At 37.6% G+C, this 16,512-nt stretch overlaps 1 pseudogene; it reads left to right on the plus strand.

Moving 5' to 3' along the window:
* The first annotated feature begins 1,321 nt into the window (after positions 1-1,321).
* Positions 1,322-6,593, plus strand: LOC118841842 (annotated as a pseudogene).
* Positions 6,594-16,512: the final 9,919 nt, after the last annotated feature.

Below are 16,512 nucleotides of genomic sequence, written 5' to 3' on the forward strand. Positions count from 1 at the left end.
CAGGCAAATTGAAAAAAAAACCTGGAAAGACTGATCCTGAGTAAAGTAAGCAGAACAGGGGAACATTGTACACAGCAACGGCAACATTGTATGATGGTAAACTATGATAGGCTTAGCTCTTTTCAGCAATGCAAGGATCCAAGACATTTCCAAAAGACTCATGATGGAAAATGACATCCATATCTAGAGAAAGAACTATGGAATCTGAAGGCAGATAGACACATACTATTTTCACTTTTTTTGTTGTTTTTTCCTTTCTCGTGTTTTTTTTTTTCTTTTATTTTGATTCATGTTTCATAACATGACTGTGGAACATAATGTGGAGATGTCTTTAACATGATTGTACAAACATAACCTCTATCAGATTGCTTGCTATATTGGAGAGGGGTGTTTCAACAATCTGGCTAGCAGCTTCTGTGGGGCTGTAAGATCCACCAACAACCAGCACCCAGAAAGCTGCCAACATGCTGCAAAAACACAGGTTCTTTTGATCTGCTTTACTAAGGAAAGCAACAAGGGGTTGACAAGCTTACTTGAATTCAGCATACAAATATCATTCACTTAGTTCAGGGACAAAAACCAGCCCCCTGAACTTCAGAGAAAAATACAAACAAAGTACAAACATCGACAGGCAGACCTTGTCTGATTCAAATCCCAATACATAGTTACCAGAGTTTAACAAAGTCTCAGGATCCAGGTTATAAGCTGGAGGGCTCTTAGCTACAGCTGCCCAGAGTCTCTGCATCAGCATACCAGCACAAGTGGGAGCCCTGAGCAAATGGCTCTATCTTGTCTTCTTATGCCTTTTCAGACGTCATCAAACGTCATCTGAATGACCGGAACCTAGGCTGCTATGACTGGCCCTGGAGTTAGCACGTCCCCTCAGTTAGCCCCACCTTGGGCCCCACCTTAGTTACCAATCCACACCCACATAGGTTTTACACCTAATAGGGGTTTGGGCCTCGGGCTTACACCTAGTAAGACTTAGATTTGCTTAGTAAAGCAGATCAAAAGAACCTGTGCTTTTGCAGCATGTTGGCAGCTTTCTGGGCACTGGTTGTTGGTGGATCTTACACCCCCACAGAAGCTGCTAGCCGGATTGAGGAAACAAGGCGGGGAGAGAAAAATATTTGAAACTCAAAATCTTATAAAAATGAATGTTAAGAACCATCTTTACATGCAGTTGGAAAGAATACCATTAAGTGAGGGGGAGGAAAGAAACTGGATGCTCTACCATGTCATGTACATATGGTTAGTATTGATACTGCTTCATTTTCCGTGGTATCTTTTAGCAAATGGTAGTTTCATTGTCAGGGGTATAATGGTTGTTCAGGGAGGACTAGAATCTCAGGTATGAGGGCTTACTGAGCCCTTTTTCAGGTCTGCTTACCCACCTTTGGTGTCCACTTGGCCCTCAACTCTCACTAGTAACTCTAAGAAGCTGTAGGATGTGCTGCAGCCAGAACCTGGTAAAACTGATTTAGCAGATGAGCTAACCCAGGTTGAGGGTAAACAACAGAACTCAAATCCATCAGTAAATTAGGAGGATGCATATTCCAAGCATGTGAAAACATTATTTGGTAGAATGGGTGGATAAAAGCAACTTGTTCCAATGGCCGTGAAGGCAACTGATGCAGGCACTATGGAGTGCTTTGATCTTGGTAAGACATCAAAGATGCCAAGGTCATCAGTCATCCACTGCACCCCAGGCCAATGCCAATTGTCTTGACTTCTGTCTTGTCACTAAACTCCATGACTCTGGAAAAGAGAGTGAGGGTGATGAATTTTTACAACTTTGTCTCAATTATGTCCAACTCATTCATGAATCAAGACATTTCCCCATGATGTAATCAGTCCTCTTTAAAAATGAACGATGAGCAACATCTTCTTTTCTTATCTCTCTTAATTGGGTCATTTTTTGCTTTTGCTTTGTCTGAGATCATCATTGCTACCCTTACCATTTTTTTTTTACTTCAGCTGAAGCAAAATAGTTTCTTCTCCAACCCCTTATTTTAACTTTGTATGTGCTTCTCTGTTTCAGTTATGTTACTTGTAAACAGCTTATTGTTGGATTTTGGTTTTCAATCTATTCTTCTGTTTCCATTTTGAGGGTGAATATATACCATTCACATTCACAATCATGATTACTAACTGTGCGTTTCCTGTCATCCTATTTTCTTCAATTTATCCTACTCTCTCTCTCTCTTTTTTTTTTGCCCTGTCCCTTCTCAAAAGGTGATTTTGCTTTTGCTTTTGAGCACTGGCTCCCCTAATCTGTTCTTCTTTTTATCACTCCTTCCCCTTTCTTACCCCCACTCCCCTTCTACTTCCTCTTTGAGTAAAATTTCTAGTGTATATGTGTATATTTTTAGTTCTTCCAGGACTTCTCATTGGGATTATGTCCAAATTACATTTTTCTTTGAGGCTTTGCTCTGTAGCTGTTTTGACATCATTGTTTCTTCTTAGTTTATGTCTTGATATTCTCTGTAGCTATATTAGCTTTTTACACAGGTTCTTTGTTGTTGTTGTTTGCTCTGTTTTTTTTTTTTTCCCAGCCTATTTCTTGTCAAATTGTCTAAGTCTTATTATCACGAATGCTTGACAGTCCTCTATTTCATTAGATATACATTTTTCTCCTGAAATTGTATACTCAGTTATACTGGGTAAATTATTCTTGCTTTTAATGCTAGTTTCCTTGCCTTCCTCTCCACTCCTTTAATGTGGAAGCCACTAAATCTTGTATGATCCTGAATGGTCTGTATGGTATTTGAATTGTTTCTTCCTGACTGCTTACAATATTTTCTCTTTTACCTGGGATCTCTGGAATTTGATTATGATATTCTTATGAATTTTCATTTGGGGATCTCTTTTAGGAAGTGATTGGTAGATTCTCAATTTCTATTTTACTCTACAGATTTAAGATGAAGTCTAGGCTATTTTTTTTATCATGTACTTTCAAGTAGTCTACTAACTCTTAAATTATTTTTTAAATATATTATTTTATATATTATTATTTATATATTTTATATATATATATATATTATATTATTATTTTAAATATATTTTCCAGGTCAATTGTTTTTCTGATATTTCACATTTTCTTTTATGATTTTGTTTTATTGTTTCTTAATATTTAATGGAATCATTGGCTTTCACTTGTTCAATTCTAACTTTTGAGGAATTATTTTCTTCAGTGAGATTTTGTACTTTTTCTATTTGGCCAACTTTGTTTTTAAGGAGTTCTTTTCTTCAGTGAATTTTTGTGCCTCTTTTACCATCAGATCAATTCTATTTTTTAAGTTGTTATTTTCTTCAATATTTTTGTGCCTCTTTCTACCAAACTGTTAATTCTCTTTTTATAATTTTCTTCTGTTGCTCTCATTTCTTCCCCCCTCCTTGTTTTAAACTTTTATCTCTTTCTTTAACTTTTCCAGGAATTCTTTTGGGCTGTGGTCCAAGTAGCATTTTTCTGTGAAGTTTTGTTTGTAACTGTTTTCACATTTTTTTCTCTTCTTCTGAGTTTGTCTTGGTCTTCCCTGCCACCAAAGTAGCTTTTTGATGGTCAGAGTCTCTTTTCTTGTTTGCTCCTTGTTCTAGCCCTTTTCTTGCCTTGCACTTTATATGACATTGGACTCTGCCTACCTGGGTTTGGGGAGATACTGTACCAAGCATTTGGCTTTTTCATGCTACTCTTTTTAGAGACAGTTCTGTGGAACTGCAAATTTTTGGTGCTTCTGAGGCAGTGTGATCTTGAGAGGGTGTGGTCACTGTTCTCCTAATCTAAACTGTGGTCTTTCCCCAGGAAGGGCCCCTGGTTTCCTACAGCCACAAACACTAGCATTTCTCTTTGTTTTGGAACTATGACCAGGGCCCTTTTTCCCTTGTAACTGACCCCCAGCACTCTTCTTCATAGTAGAATGTTAACCAAGAAGTAGGCATGGACAATTGAGTTGCTAGTTAGCACCAGCTATACCTCATGCCGTAAAAGGGTGCCCTGCAATCTATTTCTGACCACGTATCTGAATTCCTTACTGTCTTTGGGCTGAGAGTTCCTAAAAGCTGCTTCTGTTGCTGTGGCCACTGCTGCCACTGCTAAGGCTACTTCCTTGGCCGCATGTGTGGGTTCTGCACAGGCCTTTGCCCCTCTGTCACACCTTTCCTGATGACCTCTTGAGTTTTCTCTGGGTGAATAACTGTCTCACTCCGAACTTTTATTTGCTCTTCCATTCCAAAATTTGATTTGAGGGCTTATTTTAAAGTTGTTTGAAAGGGAATGTTGAGAGATTTCACCCCCTTTGCCCTGCCCTTATGGTAATATTTTTAAGATTAACACAGCTGTGGGTCAAAAAACAATATCTTGCCAACCACTATTTTGTCTTTCCTCCACGTACCTCAAAAATTCCTTATGTACCCTCAATCTTGACATTAAAAATAGAAAATCTCCAGGCAGCCACCCACATCAGAGTTTAGGTGTCCCATTCTCAGAAAGGTACTATGGAGTATATCTTCCCTTCCTAGAAGTACATCTCACCTCCATAGGAGTAGAACTTCGCTCCCTCTGGAGTACATTTCCCCTTTCAGGGAGCATTTATCCCCTTCCCAGACACACATATATACACACACATATGTATGTGTATATGTGTGTATTATATATATATATATGTGTGTGTGTGTGTGTGTGTCTGTCTGTCTGTCTGTCTGTCTGAATCTGTGTCTGTGTATATATGTGTGTATGTATGTGTGTGTGTATATATATGTATGTATGTGTATTTGTGTGTATACATAAAATACCTGACTTGTATATTAGGTAACTTTCTCCCCTTCTTCCCTTCTGCTCTTCTACTACTCTTCCTTCTTATTTGTCAATAAAACTTGAAATTAAACTGGCCCCCATTTTTTATGACATATTATTTGTGACATTTAAACTTATTGAGGTGTTTGTTTTCTCTACTGTGGCTGGTCCACAGACCTTTCTTTAGACATAAATTGGGTCCTTAGACATGGACTTTCCCTTTTGACAATCAAGTCTCCAATAGGATGTTGGATGCTGTGATCCTAGTTCTCAAAAGCGAGAATCGAAAAAAAGAACCTTTGTCTTCCAAGGAGGACCTTCTTTGTGTCCCAAGACTGTCATGAGACAAAAAGGTTGGAGAAAGCATTGAGCCAATGGAAGACTGAATCATGGCATAATAGGTTGAGATGTTTTAAAAAAATCCTTGGTTCTATGGACATGTTAGGTCTTTTCCTAGCTGCCCCTTCCCAAAACTACCTTTCCATAAATTCTATAATACAATGTTAGTTTGTTACTCTAACGTTTCAAGTACACTGAATTTTGCTTAAATCACAAAAGATCAGAGATTCATGAGAAACTGATAATAAAGTAAGGCAGAGAAATCAGTCTCAGTCTAGGTGTCAAGACTTTTTCCTGAGTGGGGACTTGAAGGAAGCCAGGGAAGGCAGTAGGTGAATATAAAGAGGGAGAACATTCTGGACATGGGGGATAATCAGAGAAAATGCCAAACTCCTATTTTCTCATGTCAAGACTAATACTAATCCTGCCTTTGAATTGCCATGCCATCCACCAGGGCTTACTTTAATTTTCAGAAATTTCCTGTGTGAAACTATGATTGATAAAGCAGAAACCTTGTGGTCAATGCACTTCTAACAGAATTTTAAGAGTCATTATTTTTTCTGGGTGACTGAAGTTTTCCAGGCTCCTCAGCTTTCAGTTCCCCACTGGAATCTATCCTCCCCTAACCATACAAAAGTCTCTTCCCCACTAGGTTTAGGACCTTTCCTTCCAGAATAGGCATTATGGAGCCCCTTGAAGTTTTCTGAAAAAATAAAAAAAGACTCACAGGAGCATAACAACACATTAAGAAGATTGCTATGACAAGGTTTAACCAAAAAGCATTTCCTTTTGTGATGAGGATATTTTCTTCTCTGGTTTAGTGATCTGTGATATAAAAGAAGGATGGGGCTCATCCGTGATGAGCAGTGTCATTTCAACTTGCAAAGAAGTGAGCCGCAGGACTCCAAGTCTACAGTGATTTTCCATTTTTCTTCTACAAAAAGACAAAAAGATATCCCCACATGAATGAGGAGCAAATATGCAGAAAGTCAATCTCTGCTTTTTCTCTTTCGCTTCATCGCAGTGTCTATGGGGATGAGGTTTTTCATGATGTTGTGTTAGGCACCATATTCATTTACTTTTCCAACCCAAAGGCTCCAAACCACACAAAAGGCTTTTTATTCTGGCCCATATCCTAGGAATTGAGTTTGTTACAAAAAAAAATCTGCCATCACCTTTCTAATGAAAGCAAAAGTTGGAACTGGAGTCGAACTTCCCGAGAATTCCAATCTCCTTAAGATAAATAGCAAGGAGGACCAGGGTTTTCTTACACTGGTAAAATCACGCCATTTGATGGGATGAGTACAATCTATACCCAATGGTTTCTGAATGTAGGAAGATGTCTTACCTCTCTCCTGACACACTTTCAATGCAAAAAGAAACCTGTACATTGTATGGTTCCAGCTTCAAAGGCTACATAGAGAGTTTTTCAACCCCAAATATTTATATATGTATTCAATAGCATAACAAATCATGCTCTTCTAACCTGCTCCTTTACTTGGAATACATAGAGATATCACCTGTCTGCCTAAAAAAGAGAAATGAGGATGATGAGGTTTAAGATTAACCTCAAGAATGACAAGGCAGAGTTGCCTGGGATGAATTCACACACAGTGATGGTAATCAGGCTGGGATTTTTTTGCCTTTTTTTTCTTTAGGAGTGTTTCTCAGCACTAAAGCAGCCAAGTACCTTTGATGAGTCTCGCCTTTCAAATGTAATGGCAAGTAAAGTGGATTTTTTGTTGTCTTTTGTTTGAGCGCTTCCCAGCACTAAAGCAATCAAGTACCTTTGATGAGTGTTGCCTTTGTTTCAATCAAATGTCTTTGATTGGATCAAGAGTCTTTGACAACCTGCTTAAGCCACAGACTTTGGTCACAAGGGTTTGAATCCCATGGTTGTGATGCCCTCTGACCCTGAACAGGGAAATAAGCTCTGAGGTTGGTGTTTTTTTGGGGGCTCTCACTCACTGGAAAAGTGTTGTGTGGTTTGACCAGATAGATTCTAGGTAGCTGTCATGGAGCACCCTGGCTTCAGAAAACCAGATGTTGGTTCTTTTCTCTCTCATAACTGTGTATGTATTGTTATACAGAGATAGAAGCCTGTCTGCTGACTTGTGTTATTTTGCTCTGTTTATATAGTTTCTGTTTGTATTTGCTCTGAAGTTCAGGGTGCTGGCTTTTTCCCCTGAACTAAGTGAATGATATATGTATGTTTATGTAAAGTGAGATTGTTAACTCCTTAAAGTTGCTTTCCTTAGAAAAGCAGATCAAATAACCTGTGTTAGCAGCCCTCTTGTTATTGGTCTTTCACCTCCACAGCAGCTGCTAGCAACATTGTTACACACACTCAGGCCTCCTTTTAATCAAGTGGCAGAGCTTAATTTAATGCTTTAGCAAAAGCCGGCAAGGGTCCTTATGGGAACCTGAGAGAGATTGAGGATGGTGCAGGGGTTATATGGAAAAGGGGCATGGAAAAGGAATTCCAGAGATAATAATTAGGCAATCTAAGGGTCCAGGCATCTTTTTGAGTTATGGATGGGAAAGTGTAGGGAATATACTAGACATTGAGAGACTTGTCAGAGGCATGGACCTTGGGGATCTGGCTGGAGGAAGAGTCCTTAGGTCAGTCAGGGACAAAAAAACCTTAGGCCAGGTACCCCTCTGTCTGTTCTGATAAGAAAATGTGTTCTGCAACAAGAGACAATTTTCTCACAGGACAGAGGCCTACTAAGGAATTGGGAGGCTTTCAGAGATATGATCTTAGGGCTGGGACCCTAAGCGCCCCATCATTGATGTAGAGTGAACTGACCAAGAAACTTGCATATGTACAGAAGATGGAAGCAAAGACAGTTTATGGAGGATGAATACAAAAGCCTGATAAGGTCCTATAATGTAGTGTGAGGATCACTAAAGTTTAGAATGAACTCAGACTTGTGAGGAGAGCTAACAATAAGAGGTTTATTGAGCCATCTTGGGGAAAGGAAGAGAATCAAAGAAGGAGCAGGAGTATTGCTTGAAATGAATGGGATGATAATTGAGAACAAGCAGAAGGAACTGCTGCTTGCTTCACTTTTGGCTTCTGTTTGCTTTGCCAAGGGAATGTATTTTGCCCTGGGCTAACACTGATGCAAATGTTGCCAGGACACACAGAGTCATAGTACCTGCCCCTCCCTGCTCGGTACTCAACTATGCAATTATGTACCTGCTTTATATTCCTGTGGTTACCTGACTTCTCAATAAAGGAAGGAAGCTCCTCAATACCTACATTTATTGGCTCATCACCCCCACTCCAGTTAGTCTTGGGAAAGGTGCTAGTTAAAATAATTAATTATAGAAATGGTAATAGGCTTTAAGTTTAGAGTTTGCCTCAGAACGGGGGAAAGTAAAAAAAAAAAAAGTCATCCAAAGAAAAACATGAATCGGCTAGGGAATGGACTATTTATTCCAATACAGAAAGAAAAGGGAAAGGAATATAAAAATCATAGGCTAGTAAGCTTTGCTTTGGTCATTTGGAAAATTTTAGAATGAATCATCAAAGAAATTATGATTGCCAATCTAGAAAAAAGAGAAGTATCAAGCATGTATTATAAGAGGCCATCACTGCTTTCTTAGGAACAGGGGATATCCAAATACATTATTAATGGAACTGTGTATTGATACAACCATTTTGGAAAACAATTTAGAATTTTCAAATAAAGTGACTACTATATCCATAACTTTCGGAAAAAACAAGAAGAAAGAATTTTCGTAACTGGCGACTCAGAGCACAAGAGTGCTTAGAACTCTTCATCTAAATTAAACCACCTAATGCCCTAGAGAAAAAATGCAAGTTAACTTTGGGGGCCATTACACTGGTCCCTAGGTTTAACATAAGCTAATTATTTTAATTGCATTACAAATAAAACAAAATATATAATATTATAAAGGAAACCAATTATATTGAAATAGTTATCAAATCTTTTTTTTTTTAAACAAGTTCATAAACTCCTAAGTTAAAAAAATTCCTTTTCTCAGGAATTCTTAGAATGTGTTTTTAAGAATGTAGGAGTTATTTGAGGTTATCTTGGGGCCTTTGTTCTAACATAAAGACAGAGTTTGAAAGTCCTTCAGTTGTGGCTGGTAGGAAATATTGTGGTAGTTCTGAGAATGAAAGGCGTAGAAGAAAAGATTACACAAGCTTTTGTTCTTATATCTAAACAAGGACAAGATTTTCCTTCACCTTGAAAATTGGGGCCATCTGAATTTTCAAATTATGCTCTCTGTGTGTTCCTATCCTCTGGAAGTTTTGAGCCTTCACCACGGCATATAACTTACCTGATTTCAAAAATCAATAAATGTGTGCTGTCCAAAGTAGGATTTTCTTGGCAGCTTTGAGTAGTAGAGAGTGGTCTTTTTGGAGTCTGGAATGCCTGTTAGAGTCAAATCTCACTTATTAGCCATGTGACAATGGAATGGTTGCTTTATCCATAGTAAACATAAGTTTACTCAGATATACATTGTTTAAATAATGCTTGTAGTACCTAAATTACATGAAGGTTCCAAAACTCAAATGAGTGATAATATGTAAAATGTTTTGCAAACTTATTGATGCAACATTACTTGGAGTATAGAACACTGGAATTAGATTCAGGAAGATGAAGATTTGATTGACTTACATAGTTCCTAGTCACATAACCCAGAGTAAGTCATGCAATATCTATATACCTCATTTTTTTACCTGTAATATGTTACTATTCATAGCACTTGTGTCATAGGGCTATTAGGAAAATCAAGTCGAATTGTAATATATAGAGAGTTCTTTGGAAATCTGAACACATTAAATATAGTAGACCGGTGTTGTGACTGCTCCATAGGGACAGGACATTCAAGTGAACGCTATCCTAGATTTCACAGATTTCTGGATCTTTTTTGCCTCTGGCGATTTCTAAAATGGAGAAACCAGAAAAGTGTTCAGCACCCAAGGCACGAGGGATAGTGTATTAAGGCAAGGTTGAGATCACTTTCAGGACGGCCATTACACTACTCTTCTCTTTGTTCCTCCATGAACTTTTGACTCTTTGTCATGGATTGTGGATTAGGAAATTTAGGAACAACTTGGTCAATGGAGAACTGACAAGTCTTCTGATTATAGTGATTATGGTGAAACAAGAGGCAGCTTTGCCTTTTTTTTCTCCATTGCATTAACGAGCTGGAGTAGCAAGGGTAATTGCCTTGGAACATTCTCAGAGTTGTCCTTCCTGTTTCCAATCAGCAGTAGTGTGCTAGTGCAGCATTCGGGTGATCATGCAGAGAGGCTATTGTGAACAGTGAAAACCCTTGAGTTTTGATATTATGTAATAGACCTTAAGTTTTCTTGGTCCCTCCTTTAGAGGGAAAGGGCATTGTACAGATTCCAAGGAGAGAGAATTAGCAGCCCACTTTCTCATTTTGACTCTGGCAGTTGGCAGGTAGCCTTTTTGTTCCTTTGTTTGGTTGTTTGTTTGTTTTCTTTAGAGTCCCTATAAAGAAGGGATTTGGTGATGATTCATGGCATTCTTTCCTCTGAGATCCATTCCCCCAGGATGGACTAAGCTGCACAAGTTTTCACCTGGGCCCTTGCTGTCTTTTCCTTTCCTAGACACATGTTTAAACATCTTCTTAGGCTAGACATGACTAGATTAGAAAGAAATTTTGTAAGCTGAAGAGAACTGGAGGTCCTGTATACTATCAGATTAGACCTAGCCAGCAGCAGGAAAAACTTTTGCATTGAAGAATAAAGTCAATTCAACAAACATTTATTAAGCCCTTGTATATGCCAGGATTAAGAAGATCATTGGTTTTAGCCTGGCTTTTTTGCCCCCAGATATGTACCTGAAAGTTGTGTAGATAGGGTGAAATTAAGGTGCAATGTAAAATGCTTAATCAGCAGTCCTTCAAATAGTTTTATGTTCTAACAGTATTTAAATAGCAACCTCTCAGAAGACTAGAGTAGCTAAGTCACTGAATACGATTGAAAGTTGTTCTGTTAATAAGTATTGAGTCTTTCATATTTGGCATTTCTTTTGTGCGCAAAAATAAATTAAATGGCCTAATACCTAATCCATGTTGTGTACCAATTAACTATGCTCTCCCTTTTTGGGGAAACCCTAGTCATGAGATATAACTTAAGTCTAAGTAAATTTTTCCATAGTACATTGAAATGGGGGGCAGGGGAGTTGATTAATAATCTGAAGAATGTGGAACAGATTGCCTAGTCCCACCTCTAATTAGAGACCAAGCTCTCCAGGACAAAACATGGTCCAGTTGCGTACCTGAGTCCAGAACAAAGAGACTCCTCTTAATTATGAAGGGAACCGCAAAAAACCCCAACCTCTATGGACCTAGTAATAGTTCCTCCGTATTAGGAGAGTTTAGCTCAATACTTATATCTCCATTAAGTGGATGAATAACATTTTTTTTCCTTTCTCAAGAGGTCTGAACTGAAAATAAGAAGTCAGTCCTATTGCGCATCATAGGCAACTGTTCCTTTTAAATGATCTGTTCCCCAATTACTTACCATCTCAAAACTTAGAATCTCAAAGTTGAGAGGGACCTCAAAAGCCACAAAATTCAACTCATTTTTGAATAAGAGTCTCTGCTGCATCATATATACAACTGGGGATTTACTTGTGGATTGATACACTCAGGAAAGGAGAAATCCACACCATCTTCTGATGCAGCTTAAATATGTCTTTCTACTGCTCCTACCAAATGATGCCATTCTGTCCTCTAGGGCTAAGTGGAACAAATCTTCTAAGGGACAGTGTTTTGAACATGTAAACTATAATGTCACTGCTAGATTTTTTTTCCATTTCCAGATCTTTCAAATGATCCTTAAATGCCATGAAAAAAGAACCTCATTGCTGCCCTCTTAATATTTTGTGGTTTACCAATGTCATCTCTAAGTAATAGTACTTGGACCTAAATACTATATTTTGAATACTATGTTAAAAGGGGAAAAAGAAAAGGGGAAAGCAGAAAAGTGAGGCTATAACTTTTTGTTAATGAACTTTTCTTATGTCACAGTCATTTCAACTCATACCTTCAAGACTGAAAACTATGTGACAGAAAAATAACCAAAATTTATTAGCTACAATGGCCACATCTGATCATATATATCATGTTCTATCAGAATAGTGTTCCACCTCTCTATGGGAGGTGACCAGAGAGAAGGGATGGCCTGCTCCATTCTACATTTACAGGAACCTTCATCTTTTTAAAATTACTCAGTTCAAATTAATTTTAATGTTATTTTCATTTAAAGTGTTGTCATTTACGCATTGTTGTCTTGGGTCTGCTTGTTTCACTTTGCTTTGCTTCATATAATTTGCTCATTAAAAAATCCTCAAATTCATAATTTATTCCTCCAAATTATCCCATTGTGTTCATATACGCTATGTGTATGTGTGTGTATCCAGTTCCTACTCAATCAATACTTATTTTTTTCAGTTCTATTTGAACTGCTGCTGCTGGGTCCATAGGTCTAGAACAATGCTCTGTCTTCCTCTCTCAATTTATCTAGGAGAAGGCATGGTGTTCCATGGAGTCAAAACCAAGCAGACCACAGAAAGCCAGGAACTTTACCATTCACAGGATTGTGTGAAATTCATTCACTTGACTATAGTTCTTTGTTATAAGAGAGTGGCTTTACTTGAATAGTAACGTAAGGAGGTTGGCAGTGATGGTGATGCAAAGAAAACATCACTATTACTAGGTGTGAGCAGGGGAGAGGAAACGAGGTGTGGAAATGTCCAAAAGGTGGACTGATTATGGACAAGATAAGGCTAATGCTCATCTATCAGAACCTCTCTGGGGATAATAACTAGAATGGAGATGGTATGATATAGAGATTGCTTTGATTATGGTTTTCTAAACAGGGAAAAGAAACCACACAATGTGAGGAATAGACAAAAAGGACTTTTTGAGCAATGAAATGCAATTCACCTCAAAATAGCTATTTGGAAAGCCCTCACATCTTTTCATCTGGACTCTTGTCTCCCTTTATCAGGAACTCCTCCGTTCTCTCCAAAAACAATGGTGGGAGTTGGGGCAGGGGAGAGTATCATTGATAGTTTTAAGTAAGTACCTACAGTGCTAATAATGGAGGTCCCTAAAGGATATATAATGTTTACAGAGTTAAGAAAACTTTGTAACACTGTAAGGAAATAATTACAACCCCCCCAAAACATTATAACACCTGAAAGCATGGTGAGTCTTGGATAATAAAGGTCATTACGGGATTTCTCTGGATACTTGGTTGCTGTGAGGAATATCCAAAACATATAACCAGAGATTCTTTATAGGTACAATGGAAAGTCTTTCATATCTTCTAGATTTTTGATATGATGGCATCTTCCCAATGATCTTACTTGGACTTTGGTTATAGATTTAGCTGTGTTGGAAAGTTGCATGTACATAACTAGCCCAAGGAAAAGCTAACAGCACTATAAGGCACTGAAAAGAGAAGAGGTATGGCAGTTATCAGTTCCTCAAGTGTGGACTCACCAGAAAGCCTCATAAATGCCCTCAAAGCATAGTTGGCCTAGATATAGCTTGTGTTTCAATATTAGATGCTACTTTCAAACTTGTATGTGGAAACTGGATCCTGAGATGCTTGGGAAATAATGGTTTTGGAAAGGTCCAATACTGCCCTTCTATCCCACCTCCAGATGATTCCTGGGCACAAAAACAAGTCAGAGCATCCTACTTAAATAATGCAGTATCTATTTTCTATAGCATGTCTCTACTGATGGGGCAAGCATATAGTGGCTCTGGTTTAGTTTCCTGGTTTATTTCTGAGAGTTTTTTTTTAATCTAACTTCATACCAATGTCAACTCTCCAACTGTAAAAAGATAAAAAAGGGTAGCTTTCTCTGAAAATGGATGTGTGTGGCCAGAGGTGGACTCTGGAACTTGAGGTGATCCAAGAATCTTCTGATGGCAAAATCTATCTTCAAGTTACTGTAGATGTCCAGAGACTAACTGAATAAGAGATTATAGACTTGTGAGATCTGTTGGTCAAATTTATCAATTTACTGCCTCATAATTCCTTATATTACTGATTGTTTCCCGTATGTGTGTGTGTGTGTGTGTCTGTGTGTGTATGTGTGTGTCTGTGGAGGCAAATGTCATATAATGTCTAGATAGGCAGTCTTGAAGCCACGGAGAACTGACTTTGTGAATCTGGGCAAGTCACTTAATGTCTAAGCATTCTTGGCAACTATATAAGACTATAGGTTGTAGGGAAGATGCTGACCTACAATGGCAGAGGGAGTTTCCTCAACTGGGAGTTCCCTATACCAGCAAACTCACAGTTTCAGTCCCTAACCCTATGGTACTGGTAGATAGATAGATAGACAGACAGACAGAAAGATTAAAAGAAGGATCACAGACAAAATTTTAAATTGATTAATGAAAGAAATGAACATTTCTGACTTTATAGATATTATCTTATATGTGTCATATATGTCATACATATGTTAATGTCTACTGTAATATATGTATATATACACTATAATGTGTTTACAGAATGTTTTCTAGATATGTTATAATTACTTTATAGCACACATTCTATAAAGTTAAAAAATTTATTTCTGTATATGGCTTCTTAAAAAGACTTTTTTCTTTGTAGTATATTCTGTAAAGTTGAAAATTATTTCTGTGTTTGTGTTGTTGAAAAAGTATGTGTGTGTGTGTGTGTGTGTGTGTGTGTGTGTGTGTGTGTGTGTGCTTGTGCCTGCCTGCACATATTATGGGTTTGGGGATGAAGACACGGACCAGTTAGTTTAACAATACACATACATTTCACCTTCTTAGCTTTGTTAGTATGCCGACCACATTCATGGCCCCTAGAGTCACCTCATTTAGCTCTGAGTTTATCCAATCAGGCAAGCATAAATAATTCAATCCGATCATTTTTGCCTTCCTGATTTCTGTTGTTCCTTATTCTCCACAGTCAACATCATTTCCAAGTTAACAAAGCCAATTTCTTGCCATTCATTCCTAGCAATACTCATTGGTTGATGATCTGAAACTTTGGCTGCTTCTTTGGGGCCTTAATGTCATTCTATTTGTACCCTAATTCACACTTCCCATATAGACTTTCCTTTTGGTCAGGTCTCTGAGCGTTACTTCATTATCTGTTTTTATAGAAGTGTAGAAAGGTGAGGCATTTAGGCCGGGCCAAGAAAAATGTAAGTAGTTACATAGTAAGTCTGTGTACTATTTTAATTTCAAAAACACTCGGCATGCTAGAGGGCTGCTCTTTTCTCCCCAGAACTGATAAAGATAAGAAAAGATAATAAAGTCTCTCATTCCAAATATTTTTATATACTTTTTATAATATATACTTATATATTACATTAACTATACAGTAATTATATAATTAAGTAGCTATAACATATAACCATATAATTAATATATTAATAATATACTTATTATTAATGTGTATATACTTTATAAAAGGGGACTATAAGGCCTAAGGTCTACAAAGCCTGCAAACATCCTAGGATGTGGTCATGTCTTATTATTGTCTCATTTGTTTGTGTCTGTTGTCACTTAAAAAAATGGTGCCCTTTCTACATATTTTCAGTAATTTTAATCGCACTTATTTTGACAGTGTGGATACTGAATTTTCCTTTTTCCTCTCTCTGCTATGCCCACTCTCTGAACAAATAAATAGGACACCCTGGGTTACCTCATTAAACAGCTCTGACTTTAAGTTCATACAATCATACTGAAAATGTTAATTTACTATTCTGGTCTTAATTTCACGGCTCGTACATAATGTGGACAGAAAAAAATATTCTTTAAAAATTATAAACACAAATCTATAAGTAGAGAAAACAAATTGGCTTTAGATGGCATTATGTTGTTTCCTTATTAAGGCATGCTAAAAAAAAACCTTCCTAAACTATCTAATCAAATTGTAAAGCTGGTTTCCTTTAAGAATATCTGGTTATACTCTTGAGGATTCTTTAACTCTGGTTGTTTTGATATATCATTTAAATACAATGATCTTGTAAAAATGAGAGCCAAGATACTTTCGTATGTCCAAAAAAAGATGGTGCTCAGTTACAATGTTTCAGAAAACCCATTCTGAGCTCTAAGGGATTCATCAAATAAACATTGGTAATTTCTTTTTAGCTAGGTAAGGTAGCACGACTTGAGTTCACCTTCCATCTAGGACACATTCTAGGTGGGTGACTCTGGACAAGTCATTTAACCTCTCAGTGTCCCAGACAACTTTCTAAGCCTATAGGATGCATAAAAGTTGTTGGTTTTCAATGATAAAAGGCGTTTGCTTTAAAAGGGAATTACCTGAAATGAAGAAGTCATAAGTCTAGACTCAAAAAGTAATTATA

Source organism: Trichosurus vulpecula, chromosome 1 (genome assembly GCF_011100635.1).
Source record: "Trichosurus vulpecula isolate mTriVul1 chromosome 1, mTriVul1.pri, whole genome shotgun sequence".
Classification (NCBI taxonomy): Eukaryota; Metazoa; Chordata; class Mammalia; order Diprotodontia; family Phalangeridae; genus Trichosurus; species Trichosurus vulpecula.